This window comes from Schistocerca americana, chromosome 1 (assembly GCF_021461395.2).
Source record: "Schistocerca americana isolate TAMUIC-IGC-003095 chromosome 1, iqSchAmer2.1, whole genome shotgun sequence".
Classification (NCBI taxonomy): Eukaryota; Metazoa; Arthropoda; class Insecta; order Orthoptera; family Acrididae; genus Schistocerca; species Schistocerca americana.
In genome coordinates, this window is record NC_060119.1 from 894,795,800 (window position 1) to 894,804,742 (window position 8,943).

The window sequence follows — 8,943 nt, forward strand, 5'->3', positions numbered from 1 at the left end:
ATATTGTGTGGTATGACTCCTGTAGTTGATAGTATAATTGGTATAATGTCAGCTTTATCCTGATGCCACATGTCCTTGACTTCCTCAGCCAGTTGGATGTATTTTTCAATTTTTTCTCATGTTTTCTTTTGTACATTTGTTGTATTGGGTATGGATATTTCGATTAGTTGTGTTAATTTCTTCTTTTTATTGGTGAGTATGATGTCAGGTTTGTTATGTGGTGTTGTTTTATCTGTTATAATGGTTCTGTTCCAGTATAATTTGTATTCATCGTTCTCCAGTACATTTTGTGGTGCGTACTTGTATGTGGGAACATGTTGTTTTATGAGTTTATGTTGTAAGGCAAGCTGTTGATGTATTATTTTTGCTACATTGTCATGTCTTCTGGGGTATTCTGTATTTGCTAGTATTGTACAGCCACTTGTGATGTGATCTACTGTTTCTATTTGTTGTTTGCAAAGTCTGCATTTATCTGTTGTGGTATTGGGATCTTTAATAATATGCTTGCTGTAATATCTGGTGTTTATTGTTTGATCCTGTATTGCAATCATGAATCCTTCCATCTCACTGTATATATTGCCTTTTCTTAGCCATGTGTTGGCTGCATCTTGATCGATGTGTGGCTGTGTTAGATGGTACGGGTGCTTGCCATGTAGTGTTTTCTTTTTCCAATTTACTTTCTTCGTATCCGTTGATGTTATGTGATCTAAAGGGTTGTAGAAGTGGTTATGAAATTGCAGTGGTGTAGCCGATGTATTTATATCAGTGATTGCTTTGTGTATTTTGCTAGTTTCTGCTCGTTCTATAAAGAATTTTCTTAAATTGTCTACCTGTCCATAATGTAGGTTTTGTATGTCGATAAATCCCCTTCCTCCTTCCTTTCTGCTTAATGTAAATCTTTCTGTTGCTGAATGTATGTGATGTATTCTATATTTGTGGCATTGTGATCGTGTAAGTGTATTGAGTGCTTCTAGGTCTGTGTTACTCCATTTCACTACTCCAAATGAGTAGGTCAATATTGGTATAGCATAAGTATTTCTAGCTTTGTTTCTTGCTGTCAATTCTGTTTTCAGTATTTTTGTCAGTCTTTGTATATATTTTTCTTTTAGTTCTTCTTTAATATTTGTATTATCTCAGTATTTTTGTCAGTCTTTGTATATATTTTTCTTTTAGTTCTTCTTTAATATTTGTATTATCTATTCCTATTTTTTGTCTGTATCATAGATATTTATAGGCATCTGTTTTTTCCATCGCTTCTATGCAGTCACTGTGGTTATCCAATATGTAATCTTCTTGTTTAGTGTGTTTTCCCTTGACTATGCTATTTTTCTTACATTTGTCTGTTCCAAAAGCCATATTTATATCATTGCTGAATACTTCTGTTATCTTTAGTAATTGGTTGAGTTGTTGATTTGTTGCTGCCAGTAGTTTTAGATCATCCATGTATAGCAGATGTGTGATTTTGTGTGGGTATGTTCCAGTAATATTATATCGATAATTTGTATTATTTAGCATGTTGGATAGTGGGTTCAGAGCAAGGCAGAACCAGAAAGGACTTAATGAGTCTCCTTGGTATATTCCACGCTTAATCTGTATTGGCTGTGATGTGATATTATTTGAATTTGTTTGGATATTAAGTGTGGTTTTCCAATTTTTCATTACTATGTTTAGGAACTGTATCAATTTAGGATCTACTTTGTATATTTCCAATATTTGTAGTAACCATTAGTGGGGTACACTATCAAAAGCTTTTTGGTAATCAATGTATGCGTAGTGTAGTGACCTTTGTTTAGTTTTAGCTTGATATGTCACCTCTGCATTTATTATCAGTTGCTCTTTACATCCTCGTGCTCCTTTGCAACAGCCTTTTTGTTCTTCATTTATAATTTTGTTCTGTGTTGTATGTGTCATTAATTTCTGTGTAATGACTGAAGTTAATATTTTGTATATTGTTGGTAGGCATGTTATGGGGCGATATTTAGCTGGGTTTGCTGTGTCTGCTTGATCTTTAGGTTTCAGATAAGTTATTCCATGTGTAAGTGTATCAGGGAATGTGTATGGGTCTGCAATGTAACTGTTAAATAATTTAGTTAGATGTGAATGTGTTGAGGTGAACTTCTTTAACCAGAAATTTGCTATTTTATCATTTCCAGGGGCTTTCCAATTGTGAGTAGAATTAATTGCTTGGGTGACTTCATGTTGCAGAATTATCACTTCAGGCATTTGTGGTATCATCTTGTATGTATCTGTTTCTGCTTGTATCCACCGTGCATGTCTGTTATGTTGTACCAGGTTTGACCATATGTTGCTCCAGAAGTGTTCCATGTCTGTTATGTTTGGTGGATTGTCTATTTTAATTTGTGTGTTATCTATTGTCTGGTAAAATTTCTTTTGGTTTTTGTTGAATGTTTGGTTTTGTTTCCTTCTATTTTCACTTTTTTTGTATCTTCTAAGTCATTTGACCAATGCTTGTAATTTCTGCTTCTTTTCATCTAATTGCTCTATCGTTTCTTGTTGTGAGATTTTACCTAACCTTTTTCGGTTTCCCCCCCCCCCCCCCCCCCCTTCTGACATTTCATTTCTTATAAGTTGTGTTAGCTGTCCGATGTCTTTTCTCAGTTTTTCTATTCTGATCTGTAGCCTGTGTTGCCATGCTGGTTTTGTGGGTTTCTTCTGTGTGTTGGTTGGTTCTGATCTCTGCCTAGTGTGTATATTTAGTGTAGTGAGTGCTCCTATATAAACCAGTAGTTGTAACTCTTCCATAGTTGTGTTTTCATTTATTTTGTTGTGTATGATTGTGTTGATAGTTTTTATTGTTGTTTCGACTTGTGGGTTATTTGGCGGTCTATGCAAGAATGGTCTAATGTCTGTATTTGTGTCTTTGTATTCTATATGTGTCAGCTGAAATTTTTCTTCTATATCTAACACATGTGTCACTTCGTGTTCTATTTGTGCTTGTTCTGGTGGCTGTCTTAATATTTCGTTTTCCTCTGACTGTTTAATTGATGCGTGTTGTTCTTTGTTTGTTTGCTCTGGGATGTTTGAGTCCATTACTGTATTTTCTTCTTCTTCTTCTTCTTCTGATTGCACATTATTTTGTTCCAGTATTTGTTGTACTTGTTGTTTGATGTTTTCTAATTCTGACTTGGGTATCCTGTTATTTTTTGATTACTACACAGATCTGATCAGCTAGTCGTTGTTCTGTTAAAAATTTTAATTCTGGGTATCTGGTAATAAATGTTGTGTATACTTGTGATCTGTATCCAGTTGTGTTGGTTCCTAGGTTTGTTGCTTGGTAATAACAGAACATGAGGTGTCGATTAACTTCATCTGACCATCTCATTCTCTGTCTTTGTTTTCCTTCTAGGGTGGTTGTAGGAAGCATATCCTGCAAAACACCTCTATTTGGATTTGAATCATTTTCCAGTTGGCTAGCAGTGTCGTTTCCATTGTGGGCGGGCATAGGGTTCAAGCATCGTCCCCGACCATGACGGCGCTTGTCCGAGGCTTCTTTAGTTCTGTCCTGAACCAACTAATCACACTAAAAGGGAGGTTAGCCCTATTAGTGGTTTGTTCTTTTCGTCGTCTTTTACGACTGGCAGAACATACCGGAGGCCTATTCTTTTCCAGGGCCTCCACGGGAATTATATTATATGTCTCACAGCTAAGATCTGTGTAGGGTTGTCTATCAGTGATATCATATGAAACATGCATTATTTAATAGAAACAATCTATTGATACCTTATCATATTGACCTATGTAAGATCTGATCCATTTCACCACCCACAACAGTGGCATAGATTCCATAGTGACATTGCATGCTACTGAGGGAGGTTGAGGATCAACTTGACTGGCATGAACAAATATCATTTCCAAAATATCTTTGTCCATGAACAGAGTACCTTTGAGATGTTATGTCCTTGATCATTTGTTCTCTGGGATCGTTGTTTAATATTATGAGGATTTTTTAAGTAAGTATGATTTTAATACCTTTTGTTGGGCTTGTCAGTGCTGACCACAGATTAAGCAGTGCAGCAAATAATTCAAAACATATCTAAGCCGAAAGTGTGAAAGAAAGTGATTTTTCAAATCTCCCATGTGTGCACACAAAGCTCTCACCCCCACATGGCACCATTCATAATACCCCACAATGATCCTGGTCAACTCACCTCCTACAGAGCAATGGATGGATGTAACACCTGTAAGTGACCACTTCCTCATGTTGAATTCCAGTGTTCATGCATAAATACTTATTCAACTTCTGCACCAGGACTTGGTGCTGCCAGTTGGGTTCTCATGTGACAGATTCATTTCTACTATCAGTGGAGCTGTGGATAATGGCTGCCCTTATCCTGCAGCAGCCAGCAACATTACATGTTGTAGGCAGCCATGTTGCATGCCAAGATAGCAGATGGCTATCAAATGACACAGACCTCAGCTGAGGTTATCCGACACAACAAGCATGGAGTAGCAACAGGTATCTTGTCCTTCTCTCCAGCAGCCACTATCAATGTACCTACCTCATCCGAGGTTGCTTACAGGCTATACTCAGAGTAGTGGCAGCCATTTTGCCCTTCTAACCAGGAGGACATGACCGAATGCTACCAGACTTACTTGATGATATGCAACGCCACCACAGCATATCATCAACCCTGGTCAACCGATCCACCCATTACCCAGGTCACAACAGACAGCCTTATGCCACCCGCACCACAGTACACAGCCAGCAGTTGATGGGATGGTGCTGATTCCACTCCTACTGTGGCACCACTATGTCCAAGTGCTCCCCACCTTGCTGATAACCAAAGGCCTCCCATGACCTTCAGTAGATGTTAGAGCCACAACATTACTTAAGTTCCCCACCCACCATATTAGTGAACCAAACCAGTTTGTCTCACCCACCTGTCAGCTGGTGGACGGGGGATCTGAAGTCAGCTGGATTCTGAATACTTCTCTCCTTTTTCATGTCCCATGACACGGTCCCCACAGTCAAGGTGGAAATAGATCAATCATCATGACTTATGAAACCATCACCCACGATGCTGATCTTGGCAGCCATCAACACATCCATTAGACATTGCTATGCATTGACATGAAATAACCCTTGTTTAGGTTGATTTTCTACACCACTTCCATCTGTTCTTGGCTAACTGAATGTTATAATGCACAGATAGTATTGGGAACAGAAAGCTGTTGAAACCAGACGTCGGTGACAACGAAATCCTAAGTTCAGATTGGAATTTTTATCTTGAGGATAGATTTTGATAAAATCTAGCAAGGTTATCACGGACTCTAAGTGTGAATTAATCTGGGTGAATTTGAGTGTCAAAGAACAGTCAAAAAAGGTGATTGGATGCTTTTGTAGACTACCTGGGTCGGGATCTGTAGTTGTAGAGAACTTCAGTCAGAACTTGCAGAATATCATTAGTAATTTTCGTGATCATGTCGTTGTAATAGGGTATGACTTCAACTCTCTAGGTATAGATTGGGAGTGCTACGCCATCAAAACTGGTGCCAGAGACAGGGAAACATGTGGCATTGTTCTGGATGTCTTATCTGAAAATTATCTTGAGCAGATAATTACAGAACCAACTCGTGAGGCTAACACCTTAGACCTCCTGGCGACAAACAGACCTGAAGTTACTGAATCTGTTAATGTAGAGGAAGATATCAGTTATCATAAGACTGTGACAGTATCTATGATGACGGGTTGTACAAGGAATATTAAGAAAGATAGGAAGATATATTTCTCATCAAGGGTGACAGGATACAAATTTCAGAATATCTCAGCAGTCAGCATCAAATATTCGGTGATTAGGACGAAGATGTGGAGAACAAACGGAAAAAATTCAAAGGCATTGTTCAATATGCCCTAGATAAGTACGTTCCGAGTAAGGTATCAAGGGATGGGCAAGATTCACCAGTGTTAGAAAAGCGCTACGTAAACAAAGAGCACTTCATCTCAGATTCAAGACAAGTAAAGACCTAGATGACATGAGGAGAGCAATGAGAGAAGTGTTCAATGATTTTGAAAGTAAGACGTTTTTGACTGACTGAGTAAAAACCTATGAGATTTTGGTCGTATGTAAAATCAGAAAGTGGATCAAAATCATCTATTCATTCTCTCGGTGACCACACTGGCACTGAAATGGAAGATAACAGAGAGCAGGCCAAAATACTGAATTCGGTCTTCTGAAGTTGTTTTACTGCAGAAGATGGTAACATAGTTGCTCCTTTCAATCATCGTACGAACATCGAAATGGCAGATGTTGAGATAACCAATTGTGAAATTGAAATGCAGCTACAGTCGCTTAATAGTGCAAAGGCTTCAGGACCAGATGAGATACCTATAAGATTCTATAAAGATTATGCGAAAGAACTTGCTCCTCTTCTACCAGTAATTTATCATTGACTTCTTGAGCTATGAAAGGTACTTAATGACTGGAAAAAAGTGCAGGTCATTCCCATTTTTAAAAAAGGCCATAAGACAGATCCACACAATTATAAACCTATATTGTTGATGTCAATCTGTTGTAGAATTATGACTTTTTGGAAAATGAACATCTCCTCTATAAAAATCAATATGGATTCCACAAACAGAGTTCTGTGAAACTCAACTCGCTCTGTTCCTTCATGAGATCCACAACACAGTGGACAATGGCGCTCACGTTGATGCTTTGTTCCTTGATTTCATTAAGGCATTTGACACCATCCTATATTGCTGTTTAAAGGGGGGGGGGGGGGGACGAGCTTATGGAGCATCAGAGCAGATCTGCGATTGGATTCAAGACTTTCTTACACATAGAATTCAACACGTCACTCTTAACGGAACTAAATCTACAGATGTAATATCTAGAGTACCGGAGGGAAGTGTGATAGGGCCGTAGAAAGTGTCAGATGCTCTTTAATACTATTTGCAGATGATGCAGTTGTCTGTACCAAAGAAGCAACGCCAGAAGATATTAAGAATTTGCAGAACTAGCTACACTATTGATGACAAACAGCTGGAAATAGCATCTGCCGTAAAATATCAGCAGACACCAGACTCAGATTCATCGAAGAATCTTAAGGAAATGTAACTCATCGATGAAGAGGTGGCATATAAGGTGCTTGTTCGCCCAATTCTTGAGTATTGTTCATCTATTAGGGATCCCTATCAGGTAGAACTGATAGAGGAGATAGAGAAGATCCAACAAAGTGCATTTCATCACATGATCATTTAGCTGGCAAGAGAGCGTTACGGAGATGCTAAACAAACTCAACTGGTAGATGTTACAAGAGAGGCAAGAAAATTCGAGAAATTAGAGCCAATACAGAGGCTTACCAAGAATCATTCTTCCCGTGCACTATTCACAAGTGGAACAGGGTTGGAGGGATCAGATGGTACAGAAAGTACCCTCCGCCACACACCATTAGGTGGCTTGTGGAGTGTGATATAGATGTAGATAGGAAGGGATACTACTCTGCCTGGCCGGCCGAAGTGGCCGTGCGGTTAAAGGCGCTGCAGTCTGGAACCGCGGGACCGCTACGGTCGCAGGTTCGAATCCTGCCTCGGGCATGGATGTTTGTGATGTCCTTAGGTTAGTTAGGTTTAAGTAGTTCTAAGTTCTAGGGGACTAATAACCTCAGCAGTTGAGTCCCATAGTGCTCAGAGCCATTTTTTACTCTGCCTGTCAAATAATGTTTCCATCAGTGGCATGATCAGACGAGCAAGAATGTAGCTGCACAACATGAGGACACCTTTCTTCGGTATGCAGACTCCAACTGCTACGCTCATCCACCAAGAATTAATTGACAGCAACCAATAAACTGCCCATTGACACCAGGAAAGAATGCCTCGCATTACAAGAGGAAAATTTATCCCATCACAGGTTACTGCACACACCACAAAACCCATTAGTAGAGACGAAACTGCAGCTTAGGGAAGTTCAGGCTTAATCTACCATCACCGTGGAACAACTACCACCATAGGTATCATGTGGCATATGGTAGATGATGATTGTACAAGCATGTAGAAATTTGCCCCCAGCCTGGTGACAACAATGAATGCCATTACCTCAACATGTAATTGACCAAGAAATTACTCACATTGGACTCCATGGACACTAACAGCGACACACAAACATGTCACCACTGGAAAGAAGCAGTGGATACCATTCAGCATTGCATCGACCTGCTCGAGTCATCACAGGTGGTGCCTCTCACCATCAGCAAGCAACTTCCTGCAGCAACTGCTGCTCATGAACAAGTTAGTGCCAGTGAAAAAGTGACAGTGCAATCATTGTCTGTGTAACACGTGACTACGATATCGATGTTTGCCAATCCCCCCCCCCCCCCCCCAGTACCACCCAACCTCCACCCCCCCCCCAACCCCCCCATGGCATTGCACGTGACACGGTACATAGAATCAAAACAACAGAGGGCCCTCCATCTTACATTATCTGCCCTTCAAACAGCCCTTGGGCTTCACCAATACACAGGGACCTGAAAAAAGACTATACATGCAAATGCATGGAGACTGTGGAGCACTCGACACTTGGACAATCTCTTATCGTTATCCAGTACCTAATATTCAGGACTTTGCACACTCATTATTGGACACAACTATCTCAGCATCATAGACTGCTGAAAGGCATGGTTGCAGATACTGATGCCAACTGAAGATGTTGCTAAAACTCCCATTGTGGATTCCTATTCGTGCCATTTGGTTTGAAAAAAAACCCATACCAAACCTGGAAAATGTACTGATCTGTTCTTGTGCACCTAAAGAGCACGAAAACCACACCTAAAAGGTTTTCCATATCTTAGAATATCTAGACATTATTGTAAATAAAGAAAAATGCCAGCAAAGCATAACATCTCTAGGAAATTCCATTTCCTCAGTAGGGATCAGGCCAAGGAAGAGAGGACAGAACTCACACACCTCACTCACAAGCCGCCTAC